The sequence below is a fragment of the Pleurodeles waltl genome, chromosome 1_1, assembly GCF_031143425.1.
Source record: "Pleurodeles waltl isolate 20211129_DDA chromosome 1_1, aPleWal1.hap1.20221129, whole genome shotgun sequence".
Classification (NCBI taxonomy): domain Eukaryota; kingdom Metazoa; phylum Chordata; class Amphibia; order Caudata; family Salamandridae; genus Pleurodeles; species Pleurodeles waltl.
In genome coordinates, this window is record NC_090436.1 from 544,054,245 (window position 1) to 544,079,813 (window position 25,569).

Below are 25,569 nucleotides of genomic sequence, written 5' to 3' on the forward strand. Positions count from 1 at the left end.
CATTGGTAACAGTTACACATACTCCAAATTACATTTAAGTGTCCTTAGTTATGCCCAGATGAGAAATCAATGAGAAAAGTGATACTTAAAAGGATGTTTGCAGACAGAAGGTTATGTCACATAGATGTTGGAGTATCTCATCTTGATGACTCAATCTCAGACCCAAAACATGACTCTTTTGTAAATGCGGATATGTTTTTGCTCTGCACTGAAGTGGGTTAGGAATGTATCCAGGCCTATGTATTTACTCATGGTGTTGAAGCCACTTGTCATGCAGAGAAGTAAAAGTGGATGAGAAACAAAATGCATACATGATATGGGAGCTACCATGGGGAATTTCTGGACTGTGAGAAAAAGGTTTGTGGAATTCTTCCCTACATGCATGAGATACTGATGATAAAGAAGCCAACTTTGGGGGCCTTGAACCTGGTTGAATATGCAGTCTGGACACATTTTTTGTGAGCAAAGTTCATGTTCCATTCTATTTACACAGATACCCTCAAACTGTTGTAAATGTGTTTTCAGCATCATCAGGGCAAGGGAAAGGTGACAGTGGCCTTGTTGGTGGGGAAGAAGCTGGGCACCGTGGTACCAGAGCAGACACCACTGACAAGGAGGCATCTAGTGCCACAGAGGGTGAGGGAATGGAATGGAAGACACCAGCGACTCAACATCATCTTCGGAGGTCTCCACAGAAGACCAGTCCCTAGTGATGGTGGACTCAAGTGCGACAATAACACCTGTATCATTGTCCACCACCCACATTCCCATTTCATCCCTCCCTCTTGCTCCCCCCCAGTTGGCCTTAGCTGCCCTCCTAAAAGGGCTATTGTCACTTTTGCTGCCAGCATCCCCACCTTGCCCCTGTATCCCAGGCTGCGCTCAACTACGAGGCCATTGACCTATTGTGCCATACTACACTACTGAATGCCATCCAGCAGTTTACTGGCCAGATGACACAGATGCTAGCTCACCTGGATGGCATTCAGGGTGCCATGTCTGGCCTGCAGAGGTCAATCAAGGGTCTGGCCTCCTCATTGGCCCTAATCTCCCCCCATCACAACCTCCTGCCCCAACTCCATCCCTTCCCCATCCCAAATCTTTCTTACCCGCCCTGTCCAAAGTACACGCACACATTTTCATGCACCCACTCACACACAAGCAGCACATCCACACACAAACATATCAAGAAACACAGGCAGGCAAACACATATACAGACAGGGCACCCGACCACTACAAGATTACCAACAGACACCACACACACCACGACACAAACATTCACCCTCACCACCAGCACACCAGCAGACACCACACCCACCACAACACGAACATCCACACCCACCACCACCACAACCACCATGACACACACATGCACCAGCACACAGTACCTCCACAGCAGACCCTTCCATCCACACACACATACTATACACAAAAGCCCACACTCACCAACACAATAGACACCCAAAATAAAATACAAACAAATACATCAACCACATATACCAAACCCACAGGCACCCCCACCATCAACATACACATGCACATCAGACACTGCCACTCCCTCTACCCCCCCAAACCCAAATCCATCCTGAACACCCTACCTCTTTCCCAAAGGAGAACCGGATGTTTGCCCTGACCCCTTCCTCATCACAGACCACCCCTCCCAAACATAGGACCATCCTACCAACACATCTTGGAACACCTTCCACACCCTAACCCACCCCTTCCATATCCCAAATCATGCCTTCTAAAGCCAAACCCACCCATCCCAAATCCAAACCCACCCCTCCCAAAATCAAAACCCACCCTTCCCAAACCCAAGGAACCCCCACCAACCCCCACCAAATAAAATCATTGAGGTACCTGCTCTCTGCCCCACAAATGCCCCTTCCAGAGGAGGTTTATTTTGGCAGTGTGAATAGGAGGAAAGATATGGGCATGCAACCCACACGTAAGAGTTTGTGGCCCTGAGCCTTTACTGTTTTTGCTTGCTGCAAGAGAATATGTGTGTTTAATTTAACATGATGTGTCAATAATGTACACATGTGAATTACATAGGGAACCTGACACTTTACCATTAAATGACACCTAATGGTTGTCATAAATTGCACAAATCAAGGGGACAGGTGACCTTCATACATCTCTGACATGTTTTGAGGTTTAGAGGTAAGATTGGTTGTACATTCTGTGTACACCCACTTGTAGCAATTGACACATTATCGTGGATTTCATGAGTTCCTATTGGGTATACTGTTTCTATATATGATATGGTAGTTTGGGCAAATTATTGCGCACACCTGTATGGACACATTTCAATTTAGGGTTGCTTTTACTTTTTGTGTAGGTATCCCTTGTCATGAAAGCAGTTAGTACTAGATTGGTGGGTGTTTCTAATATCTAGAGGTGTATTTTTCTAACTATGATATTACACACATATGCATTGCACATAGTTGCACTATTGTTTGCAATTATTTGTTAAACATGCTCGAATCCAGTGCCAATGTACAGCAACAATTCTGAGGATGGCAGGCTAAACAGTGACTTACCTTCTGTTCCGACAATGACAGGGTTGATTTTCACCTTGGTCCAGGAGCAGCAGCAATTGCAGGACTTGTATGACCAGGTACATGGCGGCCGGAAATGAGAAAACTCAGAAAAATTTGAGTCAACTCGGGTGTGGAGGTTTAGCAGCCACAGTTGCATCGGCGGAAAGGCACTTCGTGATTAGCTTGATGGTAAAACTGCTGCTATCCGCTCTTGCCTAAGGCACTGTTAACAGAGGTGGTGATTCATGGTGATGACGGTGATACATCGGCAGTCTTTCATCTGTGGACCCACCAACATCTAAATAGAGTGGGTAACCCGCCTAGTAGGGAACGGAAAATCGGACAGAAAATTGACAGCAGGACTGTTCCCACCAAAATTTAAATCATGCCCTAAGTCAAATTTTCATCCCATACTGCCAAGCGAATGTATTTGATTGAAATTATTTGCATTTGAGGATGAGGCCAGGAAGTAAAGTGGGATTAAGTGTCTGTGATTTCGTGTTTTGCTGATATGACATTCTATGATGAATGTGCCCAATAAAATGTATATATCCTGTTCCTTTCCCTGTACTGCAGTACACCGTTTTCCCCACCATCTATTAACGGCAGACAGGAAATCTATTATCTGCATCTTCTACATCAATGGTTCCCAACCTTTTGACTCCTGAGGACGCCCACTGAATCATTACTGGAAGCCGGGGCCCCCCTAAGCAACTTGTACGAATTAGATTTCAAACATTAAAACAATCATTTGAAAAAAATACACAAACAAGTACACACCAAACAAATACTCAAATTACTAAAAATATAATTATTTTATATCGAACAAATATGCAAAATCAAACAATTTTAATGGGAAGGTTGGCACTGTATCTCGGCGACAATCTTTTCAATGTTTAGTTTTATTTAGGAAAGCTGAATCCTCAGGTCAGATTAAACATTTCCCAAGTGATTTCTATTTTTATCTTTAGGTATATAAGATCTGAGAAAGTTTTTTTACATAAATATGTGGTGGGGAAAGGAAGTAAAACCATAAGGGACTCTCATCTCTCTATAGCCCCTCTATTACACGTAATTCATTTGGTCTATAGCACCTCTCATACCAGTGTAGGGTGTCAGAGCACTTTACAGGTGACAATAAGGTGTAGGATTCATGTCATCCACACTGGTAGGCATTTTCTAAGAGTGCCTGGTCTGGAGAAGCACAAATGTAGGATTCAGATCACAGCACAGTGGTTAGTGTTGACTTTAATAATAAGAATGTATTTGTATGCAACCAAACCTTTTTTAGCAGCGTAAGGACATTGACAGTTTAGGGAAAAAAACAACTTTCTAATTTGTGCCTTGCAGTTTGCATGCAGCTCCTTAATGGCAGTTCATAGTGCACTGTGCTAGATTTTGATTGTATGAAAATTAACAAAAATGACAAAAGCAGTAACCGACTGTGCTATGCACATAAAATACTGTTCTTTTCCTGATACATGTTCTTTGCAGCAGGCATATTAACCATCTGCGCTACCTTTGAGTCAAAAGCCACTAGAAAAAACTCCCATCTCTCTCCAGCAGGGACATTAATCATTAGAGACATCTTGACGCTTTATTTTTGTCAAAAGCTGCTGGATGTAGGAGGAAGTTTGCAGTGCTTTTAAAACTGCTACACAAGGGAAGCCATAAATATAAAAAACATGCAAATGTTTGTCAGAGACACCAACTGGAGAAGTGCCTTTCTCCAGGCCCAGGCCTTCGGACCCCATGGAAATGAGTCACGGACCCCTGGGGGTCCGCGGATCACAGGTTGGGAACCACTGATTTACATGACACGTGTGACATATTAATCATCTGTCTCTTTGGAGACACAGTAGAATTGAAAGGCATTTGGGAACAGCAAGGCAATTGGAATCAACGTAAATTTTTTGTCCATTGCAGGTGCCCTCGCTGCAGACTGTAGAGAGTAGCAAATGTGTATCTGATGCACTAGCCACCACTCTTCCAGTCATTTAGCACAACAAAAATAGAATACTTGTGTCAACGTCGCAGTGGTGCGTGTTCTAGGGCCCACTCCTACCCAATCACCATCACCATGTATGCGAGGCAGGTCTCCTAGTTGTCATCAACAAACAGGACATGTTTCTCTCTGTGGCAAATTGCACAGGGTCCTATCAGGGCACTGGTGGCTACATTGTCCTAGACTTACAGCTCATATCAATTACGCCCATTCTCGTTTCTGCGGTAAAATAGCATGATTTACTGGCAAAAGAGCGTTTGCATCATAGCAGTCTTTAATTTTAAGTTTTTATTTTGCAGTGCCCCAGTATTGTTAGTTTATGTGACTACAAGCCCCAGCTGCCCTTGTGAGAGCCATCTAGGGTGTGGTGCCTGCTATTTAAAGCAGCCCCACCCTAGTCAGTGCTCACTATTCTGGATTCCTGGTGAACTTGGAGATCCCGTATTGTCGCTCGTCAGCAGCCTTTGATCCGGGTGATGCAGTCTGACACACTTTTCCATCCCGGGGCCTCTTCCTGAGACAGAGGCATACTGTGATTTTCAAGCCGGCTCCCGCAGTGGATCACGGGCTTAGTGCATACTTGTCTACCCGAGCAGTACGACGGAAAGCGGTTTCTTCCGCTATCTGTTTATTTACCTTTCTTGATTCATTGGTGCTTTACAAGTTCATTGAATGAAGTATTATTTACACTACTGAATTTAAAGGGCAGTTTGGTTTAATTTTAACCCTTGACATTTCTGTTCCACTATTTTGAGTCAATAGAATTTCAGCAAAAATATTAACGCTTAATTACCGAGTATCTTGGTAAAGAAGTCAAAACAAAGGCTTATGTTTGAATGTTTCAAAGTGGGCTGGAACATTCAGAGTTGTACGAGTGGAATGCACTCGTTCTGATGTTCTCTTGAGATAACATTTGAGTATTTAATGAAGCAGGGAGCTGCTGTTATAAAAGGCTCAGAGATGGTCAAAAGCTCCTCTTTGAGATCTTATCAAGTGAGGATTATTGTGTGATTTAATTTTCCTTTAAGACAAAGATTACATATTTAATGTTCGTCACATTTTTTTTGTTGTCATTCTAATAATTTTGTTCCACGGGAACAGAATAGTGAGCCCAAGAATTTACCTCCTCCCGGTTTTCACGCAAGTTGTTATTATGGTCACCTTGGATGACTTATTTAAGGTTATCATGCAAATGCAGCAGGATTTAGTTGAGGCAAAGAATGCCACCAATACATTGGCTGACAAAGTAGCACAGTTACAAGATAAGGTAGGAAAAAAAGAACATACTCCCTCTGGGGCTCAGTGGCACGCAGCCCCAATGCAGCTTTCAGGGTCAACTCCACCAGCTAATATTTCCCTCACTGTCCCCATACCAATCCAGAGCAGTTTTCTGGATACCCTGGCAAGGTACAAACCTTCCTTACACAAGTAAAATTTCATTTTACCTGTGGACCAAGTACCTTTCCCGATCAACAGTCTTGTGTTGCATTTCTGATTTCTGATCTATCTGGGGATGAGGCCAAATGGGCTGTTCCATTGGTTTGTCAGGATAGTCCTTTACTTTACAATTGGAGAAGGTTTGACTAAGAGTTTGAAAATGTTTTTGACCGGAGAGCGATCACTTATCAGCAGATCGAGGGTTGTTAGAATTGCGACAGGTCAATAAAGATCAGGTTTCGTATCTGGCTCAATTCAATCAACTAATTGCTGAAACAGCGTGGCCAGAGGAAAAAAGGACAGCCCTTTTTTATCAAGGTTTGAAAGACAAATTAAAGGATGTCTTGGCACAAATTGACCCACAACCAACTGTTTGTTCAGAACTCATTAACCTTGCATGAAGGTTAGATCATTGTCTTGCAGAAAGAAAAGGAGAACAAAGGAAATCAGACAAAGGAAACTGGTGTTCTTAAAAAGGAAAGGTCCCACACTCGCATAATGAAAATACCCCTGAACCTATGGAAATAAGTACAACATCCATAAACCAAAGACAAAAAAGAACAATGTGGTAAAAATGGACAATGCCTTTATTGTGGTCACAAGTGTCACTTTGTGAAAGAATGTCCAGTAAAACCAAAGAATAAGATATCATTGTCAAAAAGAGTTTAGTAAGTCCTGAGACAGAAATGAAAAACTAGATCACCCAACTAGTAGGGAAGGGTTACTCTTGGGAATAGTCACTAATCCTTCTGAAGGAAAGAATCCAACCAATACCACAGTGAAATCAGGTCATCTACGAATAGACCTGGAAATGCAGGTACAAGAGAAAATGTATCCAATTAAAGCCCTAATAGACTCTGGAGCCACCGGCAATTTTACAGATTTACAAACAGTTCAATTATGGAATATTCCCTGTATCAAAAAGGCAACCTCAGAGGTGGTACAAGCAGTTGACGGAAAGATTCTTGCAGGAGGGCCAGTTACTCTACAAACTATTCCGCTGTTTATGATCTGCCAAGAACAAAACCTCAGAGTAAAACATTTTGAACAAATCACTTTTGATGTACTTCATGCCCCTCAATATGGAGCAATTCTAGGAATGCCATGATTGAGCCGCCACAATCCTCATGTCAACTGGGTAGTGCAAATGATAGCATTTTCTTCCACGTTTTGCCAGGACAAGTGTATTCAAACAATAGATCCAGTGATCCCATCTGTATTGTTTGTTGCCATAGCTGCTGAAAAAGACACAGAATTACCATCTCAATATGTTCAATTAATTTATGTGTTTGATGAAAAGGAGGCAGAAGCTTTACCCCACATAGGCCATGCGACTGCCAAATTGATTTATTGCCGGGGGCCTCAATCCCTAGTTGTCGTATTTACGCCTTATCTGATCAAGAAACTCAACATCTAAAGGATTATTTAGATCAATATTTCGCCAATGGATTCATTCGCCCTTCCAAATCCCCTGCGGCCTCACCTCTATTTTTGTTTCCAAAGCTAATGGAGATCTGAGAATCTGTATAGATTACATAGCCCTTAATAACATCACGGCAAATAACAGATACCCATTACCTTTGATTCTGGTCCTTTTAGACCAAGTAAAGAAGGTGGCAGTTTATACTAAATTAGATTTGAGAAGGGCATACTACTTGGTCAGAAAGAGGGACGAAGATGAATGGAAAATTGAATTTAAGACTAGGTATGGTTTATTTGAATACACATTAATGCCATTCAATCCCTGCAATGCTCCAGCAGTGTTTCAGTTCTTCTTAAATGATGTTCTTCGAGAATATTTAGATCTTTTCACAATAGTTCATATTGATAATATACTCATATACTCCAACAATGAAATTGCACATGAACAACATGTTACTAAGGGCCAGATGTAGCAAAAATAAAAATTGCGACTCGCATTTTGCGAGTTGATGCGAGTCGCAAAATGCGAGTCGCAAATTGGAATGCCAGAAAAAAAAGCGATCCGATTTTGCGACTCGCAGTCGGACTCGCAACGCTGTGTGCGAGTCCGCAGTTTGCGAGGTCGCTGTTTGCGAGTGTGCAAAAACGAACTCGCAATTAGCGAGTGGGTGTCGCAAATTGCGAATACCTTCAAAATTGCTTGCAGATGCAGCAGAACACTCCAGAAAGCATACCAGAACACACTGGAAACACTTCCTGGCACATGATGATGACATCACAGCCAGGAAGTTAACAAATACACCTGGAAGGAGGGCTCAACAGTGAGCAGTGTCTCTGCCACTCACAGTAGGGTGCTGAGGAATGGTAGGCACAGCACCATGGACGCAGCAGGGACCAGCCAGGCTGGCAGGAGGGGCAGGAGATCATAGATAACAGCCAGGACAGATTCATGTGGCACATGGCGTTAATGTGCCACATGACTGGTTGGCATTTTCCTGCCCATGGACAATTTCAACTTGTATATAGTTTCTTCATGATATTAATAAAACAGTTATTTTGTTCCACTTAACAAATGGTTAATAGGTGAGTATGGTGGGAGTTGACACGTACCGTCCAGAATATTGCGTTGCAATGTGGTCCCGTCTCAGTCTGCCTTGATTAGCTAGACTCCAATCCCCATGATGGCGATGTGGTTGTTCTTGCTCTTCATCATCAGGATCTGGGTCTGCAGGGGTGAGAGGTAGCCCACGTCGGGTGGCTATGTTGTGGAGGATGGCGCATGCGACCACAATTTTGAAAGCGGTAATGGGGGTGTATTGGAGGGCGCCTCCGCTGCGGTGGAGGCATCGGAATCTTGCCTTCAGGAGTCCGAAGGTGCGCTCTATGAGGTTCCTGGTCCTCTTATGCGCACTGTTGTATTGCCTCTCTGAATCATTGCTGGGTGTTAAGAATGGAGTCATGATCCATGGCCTTAGAGCATATGCACTGTCACCTGTCGGGCACAAAAGTACACTGTTAGTAAGTCCAGATAGTCATGCACAGTGACCTGTGTGTATGTCTGCAAGGTGTATGCAGCTCTACCTAGGAGGTATCCGTCTCCAAACTCCCCACGTTCCAGGCGTTGATGTATCCCACTATGTCTAAAAATGTATGAGTCATGGGTACTGCCTGGAAACTTAGCTACGATGTCCGTGATGACGTAATGGGCATCACAAACAACCTGTATGTTGAGTGAGTGGGTACACTTTCTGTTGCGGAAAATATGTTCCAGATTAGCGGGGGGCATATTTGAATGTGTGTCCCATCTACACATCCAATGACATGGGGGAAGTGGGCAATGCGGTAAAAGTCCAGCTTCGTGCTGTTAATTTCTGCCTCATTCCTTGGTAAGTATATGAACTGAGACCTGTGCGCTACTAAGGCATCTAGGAATGCCCTGAGGAACCTTGACACTGCACTTTGGGATACCCCACCTGCCACGGCAATGACCCCCTGATAGCTCCCTGAGGCCAAGAGGTGCAGTGCGCATAGTACTTGCACATGCGTAGGGATGGCGCAGCCACGCAGAGTCTTGTGTTCTAGCTGTGGTTTTAGTAAATCTATTAATTCTAGAATGGCAGCGCTGCTAAGGCGGTATTTATCATAGATCTCCTCTTCAGTTTGCTGGAAAAGGGTCTGCCTTGTTCTATATATCTTCTCCTGTCTGTGGCCCCTCCTCCTCCTCTGCTGGGCTGCGTAGACTCTCCTCCTCACTGCTATCAGGTATATGTCCGCCATCTTGAGTGACCCAGATGCCTTCTGGGTCTCCTTTTATACTTTGGTAATGGTTACCACCTGCTCTGAGTTAGTGGTAAATGCGACTTGCAAACTGGGCTTTTTGCGACTAGTCGCAATTTGCGAGTTGCAATTGCATAAGGTTTGCGACTCGCAAATTGCGACTTGCAATTTGCGGGTCGCAAAATGGGGTCGCAACGGATGCGACTCGCAAACGGGTCCCATCGCTTTTTGCGAGTCGGAAATGGGCTTTTTGCATCCCATTTCCGATTTTGCACTGTCGCAAATTGCGAATCGCCCCGTTTGCGAGTCGCAAACGTTTGCCACATCTGGCCCTAAGATCCTTTAGCTCTTCAAAAACATCAGCTACATTGCAAACTGATCACATTTCGAATTCTATGTTACACCGTAGAATGTTTGGGTGTAATACTTACTCCGGTAGGTATGAAAATAGCAGAGACAAAAATCCAAGCCATTTCAGATTGGCCTGTTACCAAGATGGCACGAGATGTGCAATACTTCCTTGGCTTTGCCAACTTCTACAGTAGGTTTATAGATCACTTTTCACAGACAGTATTACCCATCACTAAGCTGTTAAGGCAAAAGGAACCTTTCTTGTGGTCGCCTGAAGCAGATGAAGTTTTTTCAACTCTTAAGAAGGCATTCTCTACAACTCCTACACCAGCACACCCTCACACAGAATGTCCATTCATAGTAGAAGCTATTGCATCAGACATTACAATAGGTGGCGTACTTTCTCAAAGAAACCACAAAAAAGGCCAACTTTATATATGTCCCATGAATTAAATGAGTCAGAACAAAATTATGTAATTGTGGAAAAAGAACTCTTAGCAATACGTGATGCCTTTAAGGAATGGAGATACTAATTACTGGTAGCAAAATATACCATCACAGTCTACACAGACCTTTGAAATCTACAGTTCATGAGCGCTCCATGTCTCTTTACACCTAGACAATTGAGATGTACGTTATTCTCTGAAGAATTTGATTTTATTGTAACTTTCCATCCAGGAAAAGACAATCGTAAAGCTGATGCTTTATCAAGACAAGATTACACAGTTATGTCCACAGCTCAACCACCTCAAGCTATAATTACTCCAGAGAGGGTTCTGTGTCTCACAGATACTGAAGACTTCTTTGAAAACATCAACAACCAATTTACCATTGAAAAGTGGCAAGAGAGGGTTCAAGTACATCCTAAGAGAACAATTAAACAAGGATTACATTTATATGAATCTTATTTGTTTATCCCAACTACAGATCTACGCAACCTGATTTTTCATTGGTTACACGCTGCTCCCAAAGCAGGGCATCCAGGAACCCCAAAGACTATTGAATTAGTCCAAAGGTATTTTTGGTGGCCAACACTAAACAAGGAAATCAAGACAATGGTCACAAACTGTGAAAAATGTGCTCAACCAAAAACAGACCATTCAAGACTTGGAGGGCTTCTACAATCTCTCCCAACTCCAAGGATACCATGGGAACATATGACTTTAGATTTTATTACTGGGCTGCTCACAGTGAAACCTCATTCTGTATTCCTTGTAGCAGTAGATAGCCTTACAAAATATGTTCATTTCACTGCTTGTGCTTAACTACCAACCACTAGTGAATTGGCAATCATTCTTCTACAACAAACAGCCAGTCTTCATGGTTTGCCTAAAGTAATTCTCTCCGATCTAGGGCCACAGTTTTCTTCAAGTGTTTGGCAAACATGGTGTAAAGCTCTACAAGTTACGTCTACGTTGTCTACCTGTCACCATCCTCAAAGGGATGGCCAACTGGGACATTTAAACCAAATCTTGAAACAGAAATTGCAATGTTATGCAGAGAAAGCTGTCGACTCCTGGGTGCCCCTGCTCTGGCTAGCTGAATTAGCCTATAATAACTCTTACCATGTCTCCACAGGTTCAACACCCATTTATGGTGTATTTGGACATCATCCTGTTTCTCTACCCACCACCCTACCTCAAGAGGTTTAACTCACACCTGCTGTTACAAACACTATACAACAACTTCCTAAAACAAAAACACAAATTCAGAAACACTTCAAAAAAGCCAAGCTAGTATACAAAAGACAATATGACAAGAAACAATGTGTAGATCCTCAGAATAAACGAGTGGACAGAGTGTGGCTTTTCACACCTCACATCTCCTTTAGGAAAAGACAGTTCCTTCAGTTCTCTTACTAGAGTAGATGCAGTGATGTCTTCAGGCTACTCCCACTGTCAATGTTTCAACACCTTACTGAAGGGTTTTCCAAGTTGGAATCTTTATGGTAGTGGTAGTGCGCTAATAGGAAAAGCATCACAGCAAGCGAGGTCCCACTTTCATCTAGAAGATCTCCAACTGTAGAATTAATCAAAAGAATTACAAGCAACTAAATTGAAAAAAAACCAAGAGGTAGTAGGTAATACATATACGTTTAGATTATAGCTTTAGAAAGACTGAGGACAGAATAATCCCACAAGACACATCAAAGAATATTACATATCATAACAAAAAAAACTACCAATAGTAAATTATTCTTTGCAATGATAAGAATGGAATTTAAAGTTATAAAATCCTCAAAGTTTGGAAAATTATACTCAAGGTCCGTACTCTAGTTGACAAGGATAAGCATTTATTTATGTATAACAAAGGCCTGAATAACGATGTTGAGGTTGAAGAATGATGTTCTTATTTATGCGTGGTTGGATAAGTGGGGCTGGTGTGGGCTAAAAATCATACAGTCCTGGGTAAGAAGGCTAGTGGTTTGATGAATGAATAGAAAGGGGATTTGGGGAGTGGTGTGACAAAGACAAACACAACACCAAAACAATGTTCATTAGGGTGCTGTGGAGTACATCGTCATTATTCTGTTGAGAAGGAAACAAAGGAATGAGTATGACACAGTTCAGTCAAATGCATAGCAAGCAGTCGTTCTGCCCAAGAGACTCAAGTTATCAGATATATAAAAGTTCTGTCTTCTAGGTTTGAAAAAATAAAATTATGGAGGAGTGAATTGAAGCCACCCAGTTCTAAAAATTATTAAAAGAAAAATTACACTGTATTGCCAAAGTGGGGGTGCATCTGTATTCTCCTCTCTAAAGTCTGTTACTCTTGGGTGTCTGTCTGAACCAGTCCAGTAGTTAAGCAGTAGTGTTGAGCTCAGCTTTCAACTTTTGTTCATGCATGAGAGGAGAAGGTCTGGGGATTGTAAAACAGAAACTGTATTGTAGAGTCAAGGAAAAGGACAGAAGGAAGGTAAGCTTCATGAGGAGTGCACCAAGAAGACTCAGAGCAAAAACAAGAGGACTTTGAGTTTCATGTTTGCCACCAATGCAACACACTCAGCAGCATTTCCCAAATCAAAGCACCTCTCTCCAGTCAACAGAGCTGAGTACTAGGCCTCAAACTCAATGTTTCCCTTTAAAGTTGATAACTTACTTCTTCTAGCTGTTCAGGTAGTCCTGCCTTGAGTCCTTCCATTCTCCTCCTGACTACAAATAACTCCGCCGTAGTCCTGACCCGAGTGAGATAGACCTGTAGCGAACTGCTGTTGAAGAACAACTAGAGGAACAGAATTGCTGTATTTTTTATAGTTTTGTGTCTGTTAACTAAAGTGACTAGTCCGAACTTTTAAGAACCAGAAAAAAAGATTGGACCCTGTAGGTAAATTTTCACTAAGTAAGATTGTAAAGGCCAATCTCTTTCAGGATAAATGATCAGTCATCAGGCACCAAACATTGCAATTCATCAAAATAATGTTTACTATCAATTAAACACCCTCCCTCACTGCCTGCCATCACATAAATCATCAATCATTACTCACAATCACTGATTCATTGGTTCAATAGTTGTAGTTACCGCTTCCAATCCAAGCACGGGTAAGTTAGGTATATAATTGTATCTTTAAATCAGGCAACACATTGGAATCTGTTGTTTGCACTCTTATAAATCAGTGATCTTCTGAGGCAGCCCTGCTAGGTGATACAAAAAAAGGATAGGCATGTGAAGGAGGCAGGCATTATCTCCAAAGTCATGAAGGAATTGTGAAGGCTTTTTCACTGCATACTGGTCCAACTCCTTCCCAGCCATACATGTGACTAAAAAATGGTGGGGAAGCATAAATCAGACATAAGGTTCCAGTAGCTACTTTTTTTTGCACAGAAAGAAGTTCAATGAGAAATATTTAAAAAGGTCTATGTTGGCACTGGCATACTCAGTTGGGGAAGTAGAGTTTGTCCTCAAACTCAGGTGGTTCACTCACACTTGATTCTGACCAATCATCCTCCTCCTGTGTTTCAGGATTGGTGTAATTGTGAGATATGAAATGTTGGTTCATTTGATCATAGTCAGTCTCTCCATGTTTTGAGGTGAGAGATTGGTCCTTCTCAGTGTAACACCTGTGCCAGCTGCACCGGACGCACACCCAGAAGACACACTGGCTACAGGCTAAGCCAGATACTTTATTGATAGCCTGCAGGGCTCTGGCCATTGGTGCATCTTCACATACAAATACTTCAATAGATTTTGATCCACATGCACCTGTTTTGGATCATCCAGATACTCATGGAACATCCTCTGAATGATCATTGGTGCTGCCACTTGCTTGACCTCTTTTGCCTTCTCTTCTGCCCTGGACTTAAGACCTGCCACTTGAAACCAGCCAATGGAGAGGTCAGGTCTAATTCTGCTGCAGTTGTTTCAAGTGTTCTTGTTGCTGGTGATGGCTGCTGTGAGACAAGACATCCCTCTCAGAAGTTGAAGGGATCACGCCTTGACTGTGGAGTGAGACTCTGGCTTCCAGTTGTTCTTCTTATAGGTGTCCGGCTTGCTCATCAATCCACCACTTGTACGTTGAAACATCCCCTTGGGAAACAGCAATGAAGGTAGGTAGAATGTATTTGTACGGTGGACCAAGTAGTGTGGCACAGATGTACTCTTTGGATCAGATGATGTCATTTTGCAGCCTTGCTTTACAAGCCAAGCGAAAGATTAAGCTCTCAACCAAGGCATGCACTTCTGGGTTTTTGTTCACACATGCAACTGCAATCTTTTCAGACACCTTCTTTAGCTGGTCCCGTACCAGATGAAACAACAGGATAGCTTGGCCCAGCATTCTGTCCTCCTTTCTAATTTGCCATTTGAAAACCTCAAAATGGAGTAGCATCTGTGCCAGGTATTTGGCTAGGTCCCATTTGTATGCACACATGGTCATAGCTTTCCCAATTGCATCCCCTCTTCTTTGAATGACCTAGTCATTGATCTGAAGGCACTGCCAAAACAGATGTTGAACATGTAATAGGTTGAGTTCCAATGAGCTGGCACTTTCTGTATCAGGGCTTTAACTGGTACTCTAGTGGCACGCTGAATAATCTGCAACTGCTTCTAGGCTTTAAAAAAACAGCTGAAAGATTCTTCTGCAGGTGGTCAGTATGTTGCTGACTAGGTCATATTTTTTTTAAGGTCTTATACAACCAAGTTGATGTAATGCGCCAAGCACAGGACCCTGAAATAGCCACCATCTGTCATGGGCTTTACTATGTCACTTCCATTGTCCATGGGACAAATCCAATTCTGAGACACCTTGCTGTTAAATTCATCCAAGATGTTTGCAGGTTTATGCGATTTCTCCATGGCAAACATGGCTACTGTTGCATGCTCACGAATACTCTTAAAACATTCTTTATGGCTAAGATCTGTAGGGATCTGTTGCCTTAATCCTTCAAAAGAGATACAGGCCCTTATTTATACTTTTTGGTGCAAAACTACACTAACTCAGTTATGCACCAAAAAGTTTTGCACCGGCTTGCACCATTTTTTAGCACCAGCTGGGCACCATATTTATTGAATGGTGCAAGCTGGTGCAAAGGGTAGGCTAGCGTAAAAAAAAAATGACGTTAGGCAGGTTAGAGTCAAAATAAATGACTCTAACCAGATTAGCGTAATTTTTTGACGCTAAACTGCATATTTTTACTCTGCACCGAATTAGCGTATTTTTACTTTAATTTGGTGCAAAATTAACTCCATATTTATACTTTGGTGCTAGAACCATCTAGCATCAAATTCATGGAGTTAAAGTCATTTTTTGGAGTGGAAACCTACCTTGCCTTAATGAGATGCAAGTAGGCGTTTCCGTGCAAAAAATGACTCTGTGGCCTTAACAACATATTTCTACTCCTGTGCAAAAATGGTGCGCGGGAGGGAGGAGAGGTCAGAAAATGGTGCAAAGCTTGCTTTGCCTCGTTTTTTAACTCCTGGGTCAGGGCAGGCGTTAGGGGACCTGTGGGCCTATTTCCATGGTGGAACGCCATGGAATAAGCCCACAGGTGCCCTCCCCAGGCCCCAGGGGCACCCCTAACCACACCAAAGGAACTGCAGAGGATGGGGGACCCCATCCCAGGTAAGTACCAATAAGTACAGGTAAGTATTGCATTTTATTTTTTTAAAGTGCCATAGGGGGCTATGAAATGGGCCCCCATACATGGTACAGGGTGCAATGGCCATGCCCAGTGGACCCTTGTCCCCTGTGCTGACCATTGGGGTGGTGGGCATGACTCCTGCCTTTTCGAAGGCAGGAGTCATGTGGCATGGTAAGTTTAGCACCATAAAATGACGCTAATCTGGATAGAGTCATTTTTTTTTTTACTCCAACTTGCCTAAAGTTATTTGTGGGTGCTAAACCCCTTCTTCTATATCGCCAGCCCCACCCGACTAAAGTCTTTTTTTTTTACTCTAGCCTACCCGTTGCACCAGCTTGCACCATTCCATTAATATGGTGCCTGGCTGGTGCACAGAAATGGTGCAAGCCGGTGCGAAACTTTTTGATGCAAAACTGAGTTAGTGCAGTTTTGCACCAAAAAGTATAAATAAGGGCCAATATTTTCTAAGTTTGCACCACTTTTGCGTCACAAAAATGACGTTAATGTGGCACACAAAAAAGTATAAATCAGGACCATGGTGCTAGACTGGTCTAGCACCAAAGTATAAATATGGAGTAGTTTTGCACCGAATTAGAGTAAAAAAAATTATGCTAATTCGGTGCAAACAGAGTATAAATATGCCCCCCAGTGTGCAGTGGTGTACATGTAATTAGTCGCCTCACAACTGGTCTTTCGTCAGGTGGATAGTGAAAACAACACTTTGCTGCAAAGCTTGCACAACCAATTGCAGCACACCGTGATGCAGCCCTAGAACAGCAACTCTGCCAAATAGTTCCGACTTGGAAACTTCCATTTAAGGTAGATAGCTGCCACAGATTCTAAGAATCCCACTACTTCCAGAAAAGAATAAGGGAGGATGTCCAGCGCTAACATTTTTGCTAACTTACCATTCTGCAGCTGTGCCAATGGTGCTTGCGGCTTTAGGGGCCCTCCTGCCTGAATATGCCTGTAATTCTAGCCTGGATTTTCTTCTTCTCTGGGGCCATTGACACAGGTGACTTTTGAGAAGTTGTGGTGCTAGACTTAATGTGCGTCATGGTGCAGTCACTGTATGCTGTGGTGTCTCCATCTGTCACTTCTTGTGCCACTGTGAGGTCACTGAGGCAGATGATTCTGGTGCACTGCTGGGGACAGGGCCACTTTGCATGAGGATGTCACCCTCCTCTTCCTCATCATCACCTCCCACCATGATTGGACTTGTAATTGATGTTTCCCTGCTCTCCTCACCTTCACCACCACAACTACGTTCAGCAATTTTTTGAGGTACTCCTCCCACCAGACTACGAGATTTTTTTATATGGGTTGTTTGGCCTCTAGTACCATAATGTGAACCAGGCTTACCGCTACAAACACCTGCGTGGCAATAGGATCATATGGCAATGTTCTCCTCATGTTTAATAAGGGTAAAAAACAAAAAAAACTAATTGGGAGTACTTTCTTTGTGGGCCATTGCCAGTGCCTGGAGAAGAACTGGAGGCAGGTGGGTGTGCCATTGATTGCCTCTCTGCAGTCCATACTTTTACTGAGGTAGGGGTTGGTGCGGGTCTCAACTGGGGCCTTACAAATATGGGAGCTGGCAGTGCTACTTGTGCCACATTCCTCAGAGCAGGTTGGATAGAAGGAGTAATGTCGGACTCCTCTGTGCGAGCTTCCACAATGACTGGCTCATCGTCATCATTCTCCTCACCATCCCCTTCCATAATTCTTAGGCTTTCAGGAACCTTTACATTCCCTTGCCTCTCCTGGTGTCTCCCAGACTCTGCCGAGGTCCACTCCATGTCTCCATCATCATCATAAAAAGTGGTGCTTGGAGAAGATGGTGGAGCACCCTTTGTTTTCTTGCTGGCGATATGGGAGCCAATGATTCTAAAAGAGGAGATTCTCACTTGGTAGGAAGCTCAACCTCCTGCTCTGCTCCAGCTTCAGGAAGATCTACTATTGCTGGCTGTGACAGCTGTCCACTTTGCTCTGTTTCCTGAATGGATTAGGTGCTACTTTGCGAAAGGGCCAAATCCAATCCAACATCACTGCTCATCACCATGATTGCAGTGGCTGACTCACTGACAGACATTGTCTTGGGTTTAGGTTGGGGTGGTGCTGTTAAAGTGGGAGTGTTGCTCTCAGGTTCTTCCCCGGAGGCCGATGCGGCAGGCACTCTTCCACGGAAAAAGGTTGTGGTCGGCACACCATTGGTACAAATCTGCTTCTTCTCACTGACCACATTCTTGGAAGAAACTTTCTTTGGGGCTATCTTAAACCTCTCAGTTGGCAGTGGCACTAAGCTGCACAAGCCGAAGAAATTGGAGGACTGGCATCACTGCACATGCCTTCTGTTTGGCAGTACTGTGGGTGATGGCAATTCTTCTCTTGTGCACCTAAAAGCAAACAAGCAATTAAAACATTTTGTGAAACATGGCATTGTTGCAGTTTGATTTATTACAGACAAAGGCTATATTAGTCAGTTTGTTTACTTAGGTAATAATAAATCAACCCCACCACACCATTGCATTTATTTTCCAATCGGGATAACACAACATACAGATACAGCTCTTTGCTTTATGTCCATCTATTCTAAAGGAGATACCAATGACAGTCAGGGAGGTGCACGTGTAAATGGAATAATCATGAAAAAACATGAAGGTTAGTGTGCGCCTATGGCAGGCAGAGTGGTCCAGGAGGAAATGGAATAATCATTAAAAAATAAATGATGCTGATGTGTCTACAATACACTGCAGGCAAGATGTTCAAGAGGAAATTGAATTACACCTAAAAAAATGAATGCTGTTATGTGGCTGTGCACCTATGGTGGATAGATGGATCAAAGCAAAATGCATAAATAATTAAATATATGAAAATAAAAATAAAGAAGAGAAAAAAAATCTAATATACAAACTTAAGAAACTAAAATAAAATAAAAAAATTGAAATAAAAAATAAAATTGAAAATAAAAATAAAAAAGAATAAATAATTGCTTGTTTGTATGGGAGTATGAGAAGAAACCTGTTGTTAGGCAAGAAGGTGTAATTGAAAATGCAAAAATGCATGTAAAACAAGTGTTCATTAAACTCATATTTACAATATACATATACTACAATGATCATCAAGCATATTATTAAATTGTTATCAAGACTGTGGCAAAAACACATAGGCTGGATGCACAAAATGGCTGTCAGCTACATGGTCAAACAAAACACCAGCAAACAAGGAGGTATGGAGGCAAAGATCACACGTAAGCCTATGGCAAAGGCACACTGACTGGATGCACAAAAAGGCTGCCACATGGTCAAACAACAACACCAGCGAGCAAGGAGGCATGGCGAGCAAAGAACACAAGAAAGCCTACGGAAAAGGCACACTGGATGAATGCACAAAATGGCTGCCAGCCACAGTGTCAAACAAGAACAACAGCAAGCAAGGAGACATGAAGAACAAAGAACACATGCAAGCCTACAGTAAAGGCATATTGTCTGGATACACAAAATGGCCACCAGTCACATGGTCATACAACAACAGCGAGCAAGGAGGTGTAGGGAAAAAAGAATACATGCAAACCTATGGCAAAGGCACAGTGGCTGGATGTACAAAATGGCCACCTGCCACATAGTCAAAGCAACAGTAAGCAAGGAGGAACGGGGAACAAAGAACACATGCAAGCCTATGGCAAAGGCACATTGGCTGAATGCACAAAATGGCCCTCAGCCAGATGATCAAATAACAGTGAGCATGGAGGCATGGGGAACAACAAACACATGCAAGCCTATAGCAAAAACACACTGGCTGGATGCAGAAAATGGCCATCAGCACTATGGTCAAACAACAACAGCGAGCGAGGAGGCATGGTAAACAAAGTACACATGCAAGCCTATAGTGTAAGCACACTGGCTGGATGCAAAAAATGCCCACCAGCCACATTGGCAAACAACAATAGCAAGCACAGAGGCATGGGGAACAAAGAACCCATGCAAACCTCTATGAAAAACAGACTGGCTGGACACTAGCCACATGGTCAAACAACAAAAGTGAGCAAGGAGGCCTGGGGAACAAAGATCATATGCAAGCCTATGGCAAAGGCACATTGGCTGGATACACAAATTGGCTGTCACATGGTCAAGCAACAACACCAATGAGCAAGGAGGCATGGGGAGCAAAGAACACATGCAAGCCTATGGCAAAGGCACACTGACGGAATGCACAAAATGGCTACCAGCCACAATGTCAAACAACAGTGAGCACGGAGGCATGAAGAACAATGAACACTTCCAAGCCAATGGCACAGGCAGATTGGCTGAATGCAGAAAATGGCCACCTTCCACATAGTCAAACTGCAACAGCGAGCAAGGAGGAATGGGGAACAAATAACATATGCAACCCATGGCAAAGGCACACTGGCTGGATGCACAAAATGGCCACCAGCCACATGGTCAAAGTACAACAGTGATAAAGGAGGCATGGGGAACAAAGAACACATGCAAGCCTTGGCAGTAGCACACTGGCTGGACGCATTAAGTGGCCATCAGCAACATGGTCAAACAACAACAGTGAGCAAGGTGACATGGGAAAAAGAGAATACCTACAAGCCTATGGCAAAGGCACACAGGATGGATGTGCAAAATGGCAGCCAGTTTCATGGTCAAACAACAACAGTGAGCATGGAGGCATGGGGACCAATGTACACCTGCAAGTCTATGGCAAAGGCACAATGGCTGGGTGCACAAACTGGCTGCTAACCACACGGTCAAACAACAACACCAGTGAGCAAGGAGGCTCAGTGCAGTGATAAAGGAGGCATGGGGAGCAAAGAACACATGCAAACCCATATAAAACACACAGGCTGGATGCACAAAATGGCCACCAGTCACATGGTCAAACAAAACAGTGAGCAAGGATGCATGGGGAATAAAGAACACATATAAGCCTATTGCAAAAGCACACTGGCTGGAAGCAAAAAATGGCCGCCAGCCACATGTTCAAACAAAACAGTGAGCAAGGATTCTTGGGGAATAAAGAACACATGAAAGCCTATTGCAAAGGCACACTGGCTGAAAGCACAAAATGGCCACCAGCCACATGGTCAAACAACAACAGCAAGCAAGGAGTCATTGTGAACAAAGAACACATGCAAGACTATGACAAAGGCACACTGGCTGGATGCACAAAATAGCCACCAGCCACACATGGTCAAACAACAACAGTGAGCACAGAGGCATGGTGCATAAAGAACAAATGGAAGCTTATGGCAAAGGGACTCTGGCTGGATGTGCAAAGTGGCCACAAACCACATGGTCAAAGAACAACAGTGAGCAAGGAGGCATGGGGAACAAAGAACACGTGCAAGCCTATGGCAAAAGCAGACTGGCTAGGTGTGCAAAATGGCCACAGTCACATGGTCAAACAACAACAGCGAGCAAGGAGGCATGGGGAACAAAGAACACATGCAAGCCTATGGCAAAAGCAGACTGGCTAGGTGTGCAAAATGGCCACAGTCACATGGTCAAACAACAATAGCGAGCAAGGAGGCATGGGGAACAAAGAACACATGCAAGCCTATGGCAAAAGCAAACTGGATGGATGCACAAAATGGTCACTAGCCACATTGTCAAACAACAACAGTGAGCAAGGGGGCATGGGGAACAAATAACACATACAAGCCTGTGGCAAAGGCACATTGGCTGGCTGCACAAAATGCCCACAGACCACATGATCAAACAACAACATCAAGCAAGGGGGCTTGGAAAAAAAAGAACAAATTCAGACCTATCGACGCAGACTACAGAACATGGCCCCTGACAACAAGGCATGGATAACAAAGACATACAGTGGCTAATGACAGAGACACATAGTCACACACACTGGCAAGAAAAAGGAGGCATGGCGGTAATACTGAAGAAAACACTCCGATTAATTCAGCAATGCAAAACACAAAATTATTTGTGTTATAATTTTACAAAAAAGCGCATTCTCACATGGCATCAAATATTACCCTACGTATACACTTTTTGCAGAAACAAACATGAAATACAAACAATAGTCATAATTTTCAATTTAATCCAATGCCATCCCTGCCCTAAATTAAGTTTTAAAAACATATACCACATAAACATTTCTTCCATGCACCAATGGCTTGTTCTGGGCCTACTGGCTGGATGTATGATATAATTTAAAATTGTGAAATATATTTTTTACAATTTTATTGCCACTACAGTACTTCCTAGAAACTACTGCGGTACTACAGCAGTTATCTGTTCTTTAAAAAAAAAAAAGAATATATGTACAATTTAAATAGCATATCCGTGGCACTAAATCCCTATTTGGGCTTTCTGAAACCTATTTACATTATTTACAGTACATTTGTATCCTCTCTCTCTATATTTGTGATATAAACCAACAGCACACAGCCAAACCTCTCTTGCTAATCCAACCTGGCTGTCTTTCCACTGTAGACTTTCTGCCACTAGCCAATCATATTTTGTGATTTTGTCACTATTTACAGCGGTAGTACTGCAGTACTACCATGAAAATAGATATCACTAAGTTGTTTACATTATAACTTAACAACCACAAAACCAATTAAATTGTCAGCTCAAAAAGGATCATCTAGATAGTATACTGTACATTTCTGTGAAATTTCATTTAAATATGTACCGCCATTTTGACGCTATGTCCAATACAAATAGTCTATATAAAACTCATGAGATTCAAATCTGTTTGGGAAGTCTCCTTTTTTCTTTGAACTCCTTGATCAGACAATTCAGAACTTTTCATCATCTGTCAATGTACAACTAGGATAGCTCTGTAGTCCTGAAAAGTTTCAGGCAGTTGCGTCAAATGGGTGCAAAGTTATTAAAGGGCCAAAATTTGAGGAATTCCTATACCTGGCAACCCTAACTTGCCATTGTGTGTGTGTGTGTGTGTGAGTATATATATATATATATATATATATATATATATATATATATACTAGCATACTATATATATTTGTGGTAGAAAAGGTATTTGATGGTTACAATGGATGTAGCTTCTTTATATACATTGATCAAACATCCATATGGCATGGAAGCCTGTAGATATTTTCTGAGAACACGTCCCATTGAATTTCTTCAACATACAGACATGCTCGTGTCAATGTTATCATTTTATCTTACACACAATGTCTTTCTGTTCAATAAACAGTATTATCTTCAGAAATAAGGCACGGCAATGGGGGCATCCTTTGCTTCCACATCTGCAAATCTCTATATGGGATGGTGGGAGAAAGAAGTAGAATGGTCAGATGCCCATAATGCCTACATGTAAAAGGTAGTACTGTGGGTACAATATATTGATGATCTCTTTCTTATATGGGCTTCGAGAATTGATGTTGTTCGGAAACAGCATTGAAAATTGACATTTACCAAGATAAGTTGAGAGTACACATCTTGATTGCTGAAATTACAATGATATCTTCTTTATTCAAATTCTTTTCATCTTTGTTTTTTAGAATACTTATTATCTTATAGATGTTGTGGCACTTTTGCACTCTGCACTTTATGTAGTACGGTCATAATTTTATATTACCATAGGGGTTCACCGACTTATTCATTTGAATCCACTGGTGTGGACCATAGAAGGTGGCCTGTGGAAATTGTTGGGATGAAGTATTAGACGATTAGTATTTGGCTGGAGGATAGACAATAGGGCAGGGTAATTGCTCAGCTGTAGTAGAATCAATGAGGCTAATTTTCAATGAGATATTGGAGTAATACACACATTTCAAAATAAACCAAATATTTACAGACTTGAGTCGGTATATGACACCCCTATGATCGTTTAACAGATTTTAAAACTTTCGGAGTGCATGTTGTAATTGTCATTGCACTTTGATCATATGGGTTTCTAACATACAGAATAGATAGTTGATGTTTAGTTTTGTGTTTTTTAGGTTTATTGTTAAAGATCATGTGAATATATACTCCAGTGAAACAATGAATTATTTATGGACAAAGTTACATATATGAATGTGTAGATTTATATATTGCTATATATGCCACTTTATATCTTCAATGGCACATAATGCACAAGTCACTTTATTTATGGTATATAACGTCAAAAAGGTGAAAATATATAACTGATTCCTATGCAGTGAATTGTATTGTACTTATTAATTTAACATTGTTTCTAATAGGCTCCACTACTGCTGTGATGTGTTGATACTTGTACATTATGGTTCTGGGGGGATTTGTTATATAATGTTATAGTGAATAAATGATGCACACAAATTATCAATTTTATTTGTATGACACAACTGCGTTGCTTCTCATCAAGTGAATGTTGATAAGTAACAACTAAATAGTAGATATGAGAAGCAGCAATTGCATAATCTACATGTTACAAGATGGCCACCCCGTTAGTTTGCACCAGTCAATAATTAAAATAGATGAGGGTTTAAGATGTGTATTTGTAGAGGCCTTTGTGTGGGGTGAAAATGTCCAGTAGAAGGCGTCAGCCGAAACGCGTAGACATTTTTCTTTGGAAGCAGCATTGATTTTGCAACGTATTTGGAAAAAAACAGATGAGCACTTACGGAAGAGATATTATCGTTTACTTAATTCCGGTCGGCGATTGGCATGGTGCAGCTGCTTGGTGAGCAGATTCTCACCGTTGTGGAAAAAAAAAAAAAAAAATATATATATATATATATATATATATATATATATATAAATTCATGTAAAAAAACAAAGGTTATAGGGAAGTTATAGTTAGGGTCTGAATTTACTCACAGAAAACTATAGAAACTCAGCAATTATACATACAGTTATTTCAAGTAACAATATCTCGCGGCCTAAGCTAACTATAACTCCCACCCCACCACGTACAGTTTTTAATTCCACAATTTGACTACTAATATTTAATTTATATTTTTAATGATGTCATAGAAGTCGTCATTAGTGCTAGAATATTTGTGGTAATAATCAGTGAAAGCACAAGTTTTAGTTACCTTAGGCCGCAAGGTATAGTTACTTATAATAACTGTAACTATAACTGCTGAATTTCTATGGTTTTGTGCGAGTAAATTTAGAACCTTAATATAACGTCCCTGTAATCTTTGTTTTTTGCAGTGAATTTCTACTTTAAAAAAAAAACGTAAAGTAATTTTAATTACTACACGTTAACCCAGCCACCACAAAGCACAGCCTTTGGCTGTTCATGGCGGTGGTTGACTGCAGGGCCTGGCCTGTGGCCAGGTCCTGTGGGTAACCCCATATAGCCACCCAATCCTGTGCTACTCACAGCGTTTGACTGTGCATGGCGGGGGTTGGTCGCAGGGACTCGCCCTGGCCTGTAGCCAGGACCTGCATCAAACCCCTATAACCACCCAACCCAGCGCCATGCATGGCTTTCAAACATATGTGGCAGGATCAGGCCACAGGGCCTAACCTGGCCACCAACCTCCTATAC